An 8,889-nucleotide genomic window follows, 5' to 3' on the forward strand; every position below is an offset into this window, starting at 1 on the left:
ACACCCCATAGGATAGCAGATTGTATTTAGCACCCGTGTCCAATAAGGCATTATATAGCACTTTTCCATAGGCACTATTTAACTCAATGGGGTATTGTAGAGGTGTGTCAGAGTCCAACCCATCCTCTTCGTGTGCTTCATTTGCATCAGGTTCCGAGCGAGTAGCTCTACCTAATGTTTCCATGAAACGGCTAAACATACTAGTACTAGGCTGTGGAGCTTCGGGAGGTGCATGGCCTTCTCTCTCAGTGTTTTGGGTAGGGTATGCTTCCATGATTTCTGAGTCGGAGGAGGAATCACTAGCGGCTATTTTAGGGTCTTGGGTGGTGCTACCTTGTGTCCCCGCTGAGGGTCTAGAGCTTATCGTGGATGGGTAATGGGTGTCCGTATGAACAGAGGCACCCTCAATATGCTCGTGTTCTAGCACCCGCCCAGAGCGTAAGTGCATGTGCTTTTGATACCCTAAGGTGTCAAAAAGCTGCTCTAGGAGGCCTTGTGACTAGTTTTTAGCGTGTTTTTTGTTTGTTTTTTTGCTAGATTTTTTAGAGCATGTCGTGGAATGGGCCGTGTGATAGCTCGAAACGAGCGTATCGGTCAGAGGGTCGTGCCGTGCTTTACAGCCCTCCGTTTGGTCACTCTATGCCCTCGGAATCCCTAAAACTGTCAATTTCCAGTAGGGAACTAGGCCCAAACTAAAAAGTCTAAGGGTGCAAGTGGGAAGAGAAAGGAGGAGAGTGGAGGACTTGTCCCACATGCTCTCATTCTCTCTTGAGGGAGTAGGGTATATATATAAGAGTGAGTCTAGTATATATCATAAGACTGAGGACTGAGGCCTGGGCCTGGGCTTGGGCTTGGGCTTGGGCTTGGGAAAACGATCCCGATCTATCTTTTATACAAACCAACCCGTCCGTTTTAAGAGTCACGTTTTTTATTTTCGAAAAATTTCGCCGCCCGCTCACTCGCGTTTTGCAGAAATTGCAGAAAAAACGCAGAAAATTGCAGAAATTGCAGGAAAAAACGCAAAAATTGCAGAAAATTGACAGAAATGCAGAAAATTGCAGGAATTGAAAACGCCGAACTTGAAAATGCAGAAATTGCAGAAATTGAAAAAACGCAGACAATAGCAGAAATTGAAACTTGACAGCAATTGCAGAAAACGCAAAAAACAGAAATCTCCACACACTCCTTCCCTGCCTTTCCTATGATAGAAATTGCACCACAAGGAAGCGTAAAGTGCTAACCGAGCTTAGTGTAGGGCATATCCCCGGCAACGGCGCCAAAAATGTGCGCTCCTTGCCGCACTGTCGAAGCAAGGGACTTGCCGATACACCGTATGCGAGCCACAAACGGCTCCAAGCACACAACAAGCCTAAACTAGCAAGCTCAAGAAAACAAAGGGTGTGTCACTCACCGCTCTACGCTCGCCTTCGTGGTGGATTCCTCGCCGCGATGAAGAAGAAGCTGTAGTCGTGCCGCGCTCAACCGCTTCGCCGCCGTCGTGCCTTCGTAATGCTCGATCGCACACACACTCTCCCTCTCTCTCTCTCTCTCTCACACACACACACACAAGGAGGTGAAGAAGAAGAAGATGGAGATGGAGCAAGAGCACTCTTCAATTGCACAAATGAGAGAATGAGTAAAAATTAGGTTTAGTTGGCTTTTATAGGAGCTCACCCCATTCACACTTGGGCGCCCATGCTTAACCAACTAATCCCTTGAATGTCCAAGTTAAAGTGCGCCTCTCATCGACGATCACTCTACCTTTCCCTATTGGTCCGACAAGCCCGGTACCTGACTCTAAATCATACATAATACGCGTCCATCGTAGGTGATGGGTGTCCGTGTGCCATGAGGGTTAACAAATATGCAAAAGTGATAGATTAAAACATGATGAGAATTTGTATAATGTTTCTCCATTTATAGATGGAGCAGTGCACATAGATGATGGAAGTGGGAGATGCTAGTGCATCCACCTAGTTGGGCGTGCATGAGGAGACAAGTGGATGCTCCAAGTGGCATGCAATTGAGGTGCTAGGTATAGGCATGTTTCCCACTAGAGTGTGTGAGAGTAGCACCCCAAGGGGTTGTTCACATATGCATATGATGAAAGTACGTTTAACTCTAACAAGTTTTGAGTCCAATGTTACCCTTTTGTAGTCATTAAAAATTTTCTTTGAGCATGGTGTAGCTCTCTTGTGGTTGTATCTAGTGCATGCATACTAGTTCTAGTTCTAGTCTCTTGTCTGATGTTTCCATTTTAGTATGTATACTACTTGAATTCGTAATCTGAAGTTTGTACATCTGATATGATCTAGCTAACTCTAACTCTCCAACTTGAATAGCTATCAGAAGTGATCACTATTGAGATGTCCATCTCAACATGTGCGTCTCTTGTATGACTACCATCGACAATCATCATCATTGGTGCGCCTTGGTGGATATGCATATCTTCTCTAGTGATACTACAACTCTACTACACTGAGCTAGTCTAACTACTAGAGTGATGGAACACTTATCTACTCACCTCACTCACTAGTGGTTTTGCACTAGACTGTTGTACTAGTTTTCACTTTATGTCGTATTTTACCTTTATGTTTTGTAGACCTCTTATCTTGAGTTAGTGAAGAAGAAGAAGTAAAGTCTGTTTGCATCCATCTTTGTGTGTGTGTGTGTGTGTGTGTGTGTGTGTGTGAGTGAGAGAGAGAGAGAGAGAGAGAGAGAGAGATTGCAAGAGCTCAAGATCTCTCTCCTTGTCTATTGCTTAACATGGTATTAGAGCCTGATTGTGTTTGAGGAGCTTGGAGCAGCACGCAAGAGAAACAAAGGAAGTGGTCTCGAGATTCCCGAGAGACATACCAACAATCTCTGATTGAGGTGCTTCCTTTTGGAGAGTGTGCATCTTAGGGTTCTATTCAATCCTTTGGACTAAGACAATGCAATAGATTTCCATTTTGTGCGTAGTTTTTGGACTGAGAGTGCATTTATATGCAGAAACATTAAGGTTTGGGATTTTGCAGATCTACATTTGGGAGGTGTAGAAAGCATCGATTTTACTGCAGTGTTCAAAGACAGCATTTGGGAGTGAGGAATAAGTTTATGTATGCATGCTATGGTTACAAGTGGTAACTGACTATTTTTAGTGGTATGCGCAAAGACTTGGTGTAGGACTGAAATTAATGGACTTAACCAGATTATAAGTGAGAATCTGAACAAGGAAAAATTCCATGCTTGGAAGTTCAAAATGAACAATTTCCTTATCGTGGGTAAAGGTTATTGGGACTTCATTGATGGAGAGCATGAGACAACACCACCGTTACCAGAGAAACATGCAAGTGTTGTGCAGATAAAGATATTCAGAGATTGGAAGCAGGGATCTCAAAAGGTCATGTACTGGCTTTTTGTGAGTGTGCATGACACTATGATTGGGCATATAAAAGATGCTCAGACTCCAAAGGAGTATGGGGACACCTTGCGATCATTGGATGTGACCAACACAAAGGAAAGGAAGCTACATTTGATGACCGAGCTGAATATAGTGGAGAAGAAAAATCTATCCATCAATGACTATTTTTTGAAGATAAATAACATATGTGAGTCAATTATTGGTGTTACAGTTAATGATGATGACAAAGTTGAAGTGTGTCTGTGAGGCTTAGGTCTAGAGTATAAGTAGCTCAAGACTGGTATCCATCTTTGAGAGAACATTCCCTTGTTTACAAATTTGGTGTCCTTATTGATTGTGGAAGAAAGGAAACTTGAGGAAGACCTGGCTACACAGGGAAGAATCAATTGTGAATAGGTTCTTTTCAGCAATAGAGGAAGAGGAAGAGGACATGGTACAGGTCGTGGAGGAGGCAACTACCAAACATAATAGTGAAATAACAATCAAGGTCATCACATAGGTGGTTGAGGAAATTTTTGAGGCAAGGGGAGTCCAATTGTCGTGGAAATGTGCGACACAATAATGCCGCTAAACACAAAAATGAAGTATGGTGGGGTTGTGGAAGACATGATCACTTTGAACATGACTATCTAGAAAGAAGGGAACAAACATATATGCAACTATTAGTAGAAATGTACATGATCCTAAGAGGCAACACATGTTGAACACTATGTCTACAAATATCGTAAAATCCAGTGCTAATGTTTGGTATGTGGATTCTGGTGCATCGAATCACCTGACCAGTCATGGGGAATGGTTTAAGAAAATGCAGACCTTACAAACTCTTGGTCATGTAGAAACTGGAGATGATACTGCACATCCCATTATGCATACAAAAAATGTACCATTGTCTATGACAAATGGTAAAGTGTAGTACTTGGTTGATGTATTGCATGTACTTAACAGTACAAAGAATTTGGTTTCTATTGGGAAAATGGTTGAGCACAATTTGCACATCAGTTTCAACTCCGATGGTCTATTTGTCGAAGATCATAAAAAGAATAGAAGGCTGATTGCACAAGGAAAGAAAGTGGGCAGAATGTTTACTTTGGACATAAATGTGCCCAAGGTGAATGCTACCAGGTTTGCATAGGGTGCAGGACTTATTGCACATATTGAGATTTGGGACAAGCGTATTGGTCATGTTAATTTGCAAAGCTGAAATGTTGCAAACTAAAGAGATGGCTACAAGGTTGCCAACGTTTAAAGTTGCTAAAATGAAGAAATCCTATGAAGCGTGTCAGTTTAGAAAGCAGGCAAAAGCATCTTTTCCTCTTGAGAAGCATGTAGGTAGGAATGCATTAGGCTTAGTGCATACATATGTTTGGGGTTCGACAAAGACTACATCTATGGGTGGATACATATATTATGTAAGCTTCATTGATGACCATACAAGGAAGGTATGGGTCTACTTCATGAAGCAAAAAAGGGTGGTGTTTATGCACTTTCAGAGTTTTAAGGTTATGGCTAAAAAAAAGAATGGGAAACATGTAAAGTGTTTGAGTTAGAAGGAGGGGGAGAATACCTCTCCAATGAATTCAATGGTTTTTAAATAAATCATAGAATTTAGAGATAATTTTCGTGCAGGTATACTCTGCAACAAAATGGTGTTGCTAAGCGGAAGAATAGGCACATTGTAGATGTTGCCAGAGCATTGATGAAGGAAAAGAATATGGCTCATTTTTATTGGGCTGATGCTGTTGCTATAGTTGTGTACATCAATGAACATGACCCCTACTACTATAGTGCATGATATGACAACGGAGGAGAAGTTTTGTGGTGAGAAACCAAATGTATCAAATTTTAAAGGGTTTGGATGTATTGCTTATGTGCATGTGCCGGATGAGCTAAGAAGTAAGCGAATAAAGTGAGGGTTGGCAAGGATGTTGTTTTTTATGAAATGGCGAGTTGGCATGCTGATGTAAAAGTTGATTTGGGGGTTGATGTAAAAGAGAATGTGGCTGTAAAAAATACAAGTGTGTAATCACAAGTCTTGAGTGGGCCACAAGGGACACCTAGTGCAGTTCATGGCAAGAATCCGTGGAGTGGAAGGCTACACAAAAGAGTGATTCCTACTAACTCTTCAAATGAATCAAGGAAAGGGATGGAAAAAATTGATAATGCCCCTAAGTTGCCAAATTTGAGTGCTGAGCATGATGATGGAAATATTAGTGGTTCTGAGAAAAGTTTAGATGAGGAGTTTATTTTTCATCTTCAAAATCCATCACTTTTCTTTCTTCTATGCTTGGTCTTTGACTTCTTGAGATTTTTTTGTCTCTTTCTAGCATGTCCAATATGAGAGAATATTGGTGATACTTCTCATTCTGCAACCATTTATCTAGTTAGAAATTACCTTTCCCTCTAATGTTGCGAGTTGGACAGCTCCACTTGGTGATATAGCATTGATCACAAAGGGATCATCACCTCGCTTTTTAAGTTTCTTGGAATGTTGTTTCAGGGTATAGGCTAATACATAGCCACCCTTCTAAAGTTCCTTTCTTTAATGAAAATTGTGGCATTCCTCATTTCATTGGGGTTTGAAATATCTGATGCAGAGGATCACATGTCTGCCAACAGATTCATGTTCTCACTTGGGAGTGCTGCTATCACATGGAGCACCAAGAAGAAATCTATGGTTTCACTTTTGAGTACAAAGGAAAAGTAGTGGGGTGATGCAGTTGCAACATGTGAGGTAGCATGGCTAGGCTTGCTACGTCATGACTTTTGAGTACAGGTAGAAAGGCCAATTGTTGTCTACTATGACAATCTTAGTAGGGCAATAGACGAGCAGGTTATTGAAATCTTCACGAAGGTCCTAGAGCGTAGAATTTATGACAATTTTGAGCAATACTCCACATACAATAGATGGCATTGAACTTGAGGGGGAGTATTGAGATGTCAAGATCCACATGTACATCTCCTAGATGACTACCACTGAAAATCATTCAATGGTGTACTTTGGTGGAGACACAAATCTTTGTCAATGATAGTACAACTATACTACACCAAGCTGGTCTACCTATCGGAGTGATGGAACACCTATCTACTCACCTCCTCAAGGAGTTCACTATGTGATCATGTTAACACTAGAATGGTAACATGACACTTTTATGTCCTTGGACACTTTTGTGTCCTGTTAAGTGACCATTTTGCTTGAATTATTTGAAGAGTATGAAATGAATTTCTAGGTGCTATATATCCACCAAGTTGCCTTATGAGCTGAAAAAAACTTAGCATTTTTTGGAGTATCGATCTTACCGTTAACCTTACTCTTGCACAACATTTTTGAACGGGTCCTGTTTTTGGTTTTTTTTGAATTTTTGGCAACTATACCACTCTAAACTTCATGTTTGTGAGGTTTACATGGCTAGAGGTTAGGCCTTCATAGTTCTCAACATGTTTTGATGCTTGTAGGGAGAGCTAAGTGTTCAAATTGAAAGTTATGACCAATTTACAAGAATTGCATAATGCTGTTTTTTGGCCAAAATTAGCACTTTTATGATTTTTCTGGTGGCTTTCTTGATATCCAAATTCAATTTTGATTATATAAGTGTACTGTATAACATAAAGATAATCTTCCTTGAGTTTTTGGGGACCTAATATGCTATATAGCATAGTATATGATGATGGTTGAGTTTTTTGATTGCTGAAGAATACGATACATTTTAGAGTAGCAAGTATAACTTTGTCAATATTGCTAGTTTCTTAAGCCAATTGTGTGTATTTTGTAGGTAGTAACCATATCTAATCATAGACTACAAACTTGGCTAGATATTGAGTAGTTTCTATGGGTTTCTAGAGGTCATAATGCTAAACCCAGTTTTTTCATGTTTGTTGTATTTAGCACTTTATCATTGCCCCCAAGGTTCCAATTGTAAGAGATCCATTATCCTTTTGACATTCTCCATGGCTCCTTTTGAATCCAAAGGCCCAAAGGGAACTAAGAAAACATGTATATAGTATCTGTATTGAGCGTGACTATAGAAACTTTGATGATAGGTCCGCAGAATGGAAAAAATGCAACTTTTTTGTACCTATTTCTTTTGCCCAAAAAAAAAAGTGAGGTAAAAGAAACCATATTTTTTGGTCACCAACCCATTGAAGTTAACGGGGCATTTTATCTCATGTCCTACAAAAATCCCCACTCTTATTTATATGCAATCAACCGTAAGAAATTACTGTTTTGGGCAAAATGCACTGGTCCATCAAATTTGGAGGCTTGTAGTGACCAAGGGATGAGAAAAATTACAAGTTTCTCATTTTTTTCCATATGTACTAGTTATTGAACTATAAGCTCATGAAAGGATTTTTCAAAATGAGTGGATCTACTATGGTTTTGGAAATTTTTCCCAAAACCTTGAAAGGACACTTTTATGTCCTGTTAGGTTACCATTCTAGTGTTAATGTATAACGTGAATTCAAAAGGAGGGGTTTTAAAATGAAAAAAAATTAGGCAATTTAACAGAGATACATTAAAATAAGAGGTTTTTATATTTAATTTTGGAAAAAAAATCCTAGGATGGGGTCATTTTATTCATTTAAACATGTTAAAAGAGGGGTTTTTAAATACCTCGTGAACGCACGTTATACAGACGGGTACTGAACAGTGAACCCCCCAAGCTCACCTCACTCACTAGCGATTTACACTAGACCGTTGTTGCAACAATATACCTCGGATGTATGGAACTCTTCCAAATGAGGTTGTTTCTTCACAAGAAGGACTTGCATGCCATTTATCTGAGCTTAGAAATGCTGAGCTTAATGTAGATGACCTACTGAATGAGCTAGCACAATCATTGGTTTAAGGATCCCCCTCACTTTCACCTATCTATTTTCTGAAGAAGCCAATGTGTTGTATCACAATTTTTGTAATCTCAACATTATATTTTGCCCTCTCATCTCCCTCTTTTTGTATTCTTGAAAAGAAATTGTGTTATATCTAATTGTAATTGTGAATCTTATTTCAAAAATAACTGTAAAACTTGAGAGAGAGAGAGAGAGAGAGAGAGAGAGAGAGAGAGAGAGAGAGGTGTGAACATCAAGTAGTGTAGCATTGCATTCAAAATTGTCCACTATTATCCAACTGAGAAAAAGTTATAGGGCTTAAGTCAAAAATCATCGTCGGTAACACATGAACCATATCATCTACTTCATCCATATCTGAGCATTTGAAGCTATCTCCCATTTTATATCATCGTCGTCATCAACTTCCGTAGCAATAGCTAGGAACAGTAACCTAAGGAAAAAAAATGCTAGAGGGCAATTTGAATCCTCACCCAAGGGTAAACCAACCACCAGATGCAAGACATTAGCTCAAAGACACTATACGACGATAGTCAAATAAAAGAAAAATCTTTAGTTCTTATAGTAGTTTTGCTAATGAGAATCTATGTCCAGGTGTGTGAGAAGAATCAAGAACTCTAAGTCAAATTAGATGATATCAGATA

The sequence above is a fragment of the Adiantum capillus-veneris genome, chromosome 7 (genome assembly GCF_014529385.1).
Source record: "Adiantum capillus-veneris isolate H3 chromosome 7, ASM1452938v2, whole genome shotgun sequence".
NCBI lineage: Eukaryota > Viridiplantae > Streptophyta > Polypodiopsida > Polypodiales > Pteridaceae > Adiantum > Adiantum capillus-veneris.